Source organism: Crocodylus porosus, unplaced genomic scaffold, assembly GCF_001723895.1.
Source record: "Crocodylus porosus isolate Cpor-Errol unplaced genomic scaffold, CroPor_comp1, whole genome shotgun sequence".
NCBI classification, from domain to species: Eukaryota; Metazoa; Chordata; order Crocodylia; family Crocodylidae; genus Crocodylus; species Crocodylus porosus.
The window spans coordinates 34,871,258-34,875,128 of record NW_017728906.1 but is presented as its reverse complement, the minus strand read 5'-3'; the positions used below and the strand labels follow the sequence as shown (position 1 = coordinate 34,875,128).

The following is a 3,871-nucleotide window of genomic DNA, read 5'->3' as shown; positions in this document are numbered from 1 at the left end:
CCGGGGTTCGCCGCGTGGCTCCCGGTCCCGTTGCTGCACGCCCTGTTGGCGCCGGCTCCGCTGCTCCCGGTTCCGCGCTTACCGGTTCCGCGCCTCTCGGCTTTGTTGCTCCCGGTATCGCACTTACCGGTTCCGTGCCTCTCAGCTCCGCTGCTCCTGGTACCGCCGCCGCCGGCTCTGCTGCAGTCTGCGCCTCTCGCGCTGCTCCCGGCTCCACTGCTCCTGAAGCTGCCGGCGCTGGCTCCGCTGCCGTCGGCGTCTCTCGCGCCGCTCCCAGCTCCGCCGCTCCCGAAGCTGCCGCTGCCGGCTCTGCTGCTCCCGGGTCTGGCTCCCGTCGGAGCCTCCGTCCGTCTCTGCACGGGGTAGGGGTGCTCCTTTTATTTCCCCGGGCCGGTCCCACGCTGGCCCGGTTTAGGTTCCGGGAGACTTCAAAGTCCCGACCAGACTTCCGGGTCGGGTCCCGGAAGCTGGGCGGAAACCCGGGCTTCCTTCCTCGGGCCCGGTCCCCTGTGGTCCCGGCGCCCTCACAATAGTCTGTAGCTCCTGTAGTGACTTGGGTTGGAATTCAGGTAGTTGGAGATAGTACAGGTTTTGTGTATGGCTCCTATGACTAAGTTCTAATTTCTGGCCCTGACTCTACCAGCTCCACCATGTGGTTTTAGACAGTTTATCAAAGGAGAAAAAAGGAGTGGGAAAAATCATCACACCTAAGATGAACATGGGAGGGGAGGGGAATGAATACCTGGCTGAGGGCTTGTTTGGGGAGGTTTTAAATTGCAAGCAGAAATAGCTTGGCAAAGAGATATAAATCAGAACAGTCTTTATGTTTACTGATCACAGGGCCAGCTTCTTTGGTTTTCTCTGTTTAAAAATAGTAAATTCTCTGATTTTAAAAAAAATCTAAAGTCTTTAATTAAAAAACCTAACATTTGCAATTAAAATGTGAAACACCACTATGCATACGCATACACAAACGTGTGTGGATGGATATGTATCAATTGAACACAATGTTTTATTGATATATTTACAATTTTAAAGCAATTTGGAACCCTACCAGTGCCTCAATCACTATAATAAAATAAGTTCTAAATAGCTATACATTTTGGTATTTGATTTGGGGCTTTTTATCATGGAAAATCAAAGCTCCCCCTGCCCCCTTCACTCACCAGGTCACAGGTCAAGGTCCCACACTTCAAAGCCGCAGACCCCCAGCCCTGCTGGTACCTCTCACTCCCCACCTGCAGCCCCCCAACCCTGCTGGAGGGGATCCTTAACTGCCAGGGCTACAGGGCTAGGGATCTGGGTCTGCAGCCCCTGCCCCCACAGCAGCACCCAAGCCCTGGCTGCCTCCTGCAGTGGAGCAGAGTGCAGAGTCCAGCTCCCCCCTCCCCCTGGGGCAGGTGTGGGCTGCCTGCTGTGGGCTTGGGGCTCCCTGCCCTGCTGCCCTCTCCTCAGGACCTCTGTGGCCCAGTGGATGGGATCTGGTGCAGCAGGGGAGAGTGGGGCCGGGTGGGGAAGCTCCTCAGCACTGTGAGCTCTGCATTGCCCTGGTGAAGCATCCTCTGCCCGCCTGGCAGCAGCGAGAGCCACAACCTGCTGGGTAGGCAGGGGGCATTTTGCCAGGGTGGTGCAGGGCTCGCAGCAGCAAGGAGGTTCCTTGCCCAGCCCTGCTCTGTCCTGCCATGCCAGGTTCTGTCTGCTAGGCCATGGAGGCCCCAGGGAGAAGGCAGCTGGGCAGGGAGCCCAAGCCTGCAGCAGGCAGCCCGCCCCCACCCCGCACACAAATCTGTGGGCATGTGCCTCCCCTTTCCACCAGCCCCTGCCCCCCAGACAAGCTGCCTGTGGCCCTGTCCTGCTCTCTGCTTGGGCTCTATGACCATGCATTCCAGCGTGGGCCCAGTGCTGGATTTAGGCTTAAGCTTCTTAAGCTTCATTTTAGGGCCTCACAATATGAGGGGCCTATAAATAAGAAAAAAAAACTAGACATTTTCATCCTAATATGACAAAAATATACATATATATGGCTCCACAGTTATTATTCATACTGAGTTCATAAACTTGTGCAAAGATAACAGTAATTCACTTTAACTTTTCATGAAAATCCATTTTTGTGGATAATAGTATGGGGCCTCTTAAACTGGACATAATTTAGGGCCTCAGCATGTCATAATCTGACATTGTCTAGGCCCCAAGCCCCATGCGCTGCCCCAAGCTGGGCAGCAGGCCCATCCCCAGCCCTGCACAACTTCCTCCCTCCCTATGGGGGCCTCATTCCTGTCGTTTTCCCCTCCCCCCAACTTACCTGCAAAAGCTGCTCTCCAGGCTACCTGGCTGCTGTGTGCACGTGTACGTGTGCACATGCACATGGTGCCCCCTGCCTGAACACCCTTTTCTCATTGCCCCCAGCCCCATGCAGACTGGAACTCTTCCAGCCTGCAGAGAGCTCTTTGCAAAATTGGAAAATCTGTGTGTTTCTCTGTTAAAATGAGAAATCGATATTTTTCTCAGTTAAAAGGGACACAATGCACTTTTTTTCCATTTTTCTTTGGGAAACAGTAAACTCAGATCCTTGCTGATAATGTAAGTGCATTGAAAGGTAAAAGAGATTAGATGTATGGAGAAGAAATGTAAACCCATGTAGAATGGAATTAGCCTATGTATGTTTGTGTTGCAAATTATCCGGTGTCATTTTGACAGTAATGAGCGAACCAATCTGTCATCCAGGCTGCTGGCAGATGTTAAGGCAGCCACACAATGGGGTGGGGGCTGAGGAATGTGACACCCTGTTCCTCAGATTGTAAGACCTGTCCTGCCACGTGCACAGCTGGTCACATAGTTCTTGGAATGAGACATAACATTCCTGAAATACCAGTTGTGTGACTGCTAGTGTGTGTGTGTGAGGCCACCTGTGACTGCTAGCGTGTGTGTGGGCACGTGCAACTGGGAACGGGAAGCTCCCTGATTCCAGCTGCACCCCGAGTGAATGTGGAAGCAGCAGCTGGGGAGCCAGGAGCTTCCCGTTTCGCAGGTGCTGTATCCATGGGTGCTCAGGAACATAGAAAGTTGGGGCTCCCAACCACACATTTTAAATGTCTGGGGTCCCAAGAGCCCAACATGGGGGAAAAAGTGTCAGGCTGATGGTACAGTCCCCAGTGCATCTGCAAATGGGGGAGGCCCTCCATCCCTCACTGCACACACTGCCTAAAAGAGTGTCCAGCCATGAACAGCAGGGGATGGGAAAGCTCCCCCATCCCCAGCTGCACACTGTGCATTTTCTAGGGATAGAGAAGGAGGCAGCTGAATTCAGAACCTGGAGTTGCTTCCAGTCTGATTCTGCCAATTGAGCAAACAGAGGCTTTGTCCCAGGCCCCAGGGCTGTGTGGCACCAGACCTCAACACTCAGCTGAGCACCAGGATTTGACAATAGTCAGCCCAAGTCCTGTTCTGGAGCCAAGTTGTCCTCTGTCCAGTCTTCAAGATCAGTTGGGACAGCCGTATCCCAGACCCCAGAGCTGCCCCATGCCCTAAGGCTGACCAGGGCCCACCACCTTAAAGATCAGGGGCTGCAGGGCAAAGTTCTTTGAAGTGTGAGGCCATGGTGAACCCATATCCTTATGGTGACAGTTAGCTGATTGTCCACATCAGGATGATGGGGCACGTCACATGTTCAATTTACAGCATGCTGTTACCCAGCTACAAACATGTTATGCGTTTTTCTGAGTAATATTTTCATAGATTTCATGGACATTAGGGCTGGGAGGGAACGCAGAAGATCATCAAGTCCAGCCCCTCACCCAAAGGGCAGGAAGTCAGCTGGGGTCATAGGATCCCAGCAAGATAAGCATCCAATTTGCTCTTGAAGGTGTTCAGT

At 53.1% G+C, this 3,871-nt stretch overlaps 1 protein-coding gene across 1 annotated transcript in view; it reads left to right on the top strand.

Annotated features, from left to right (window-relative positions):
- Nucleotides 1–3,871, top strand: part of URB1 (URB1 ribosome biogenesis 1 homolog (S. cerevisiae)) — a gene marked incomplete at its 5' end in the record, with an annotated part of 72,743 nt that overhangs the window by 48,696 nt on the left and 20,176 nt on the right. The window lies entirely within an intron of this gene.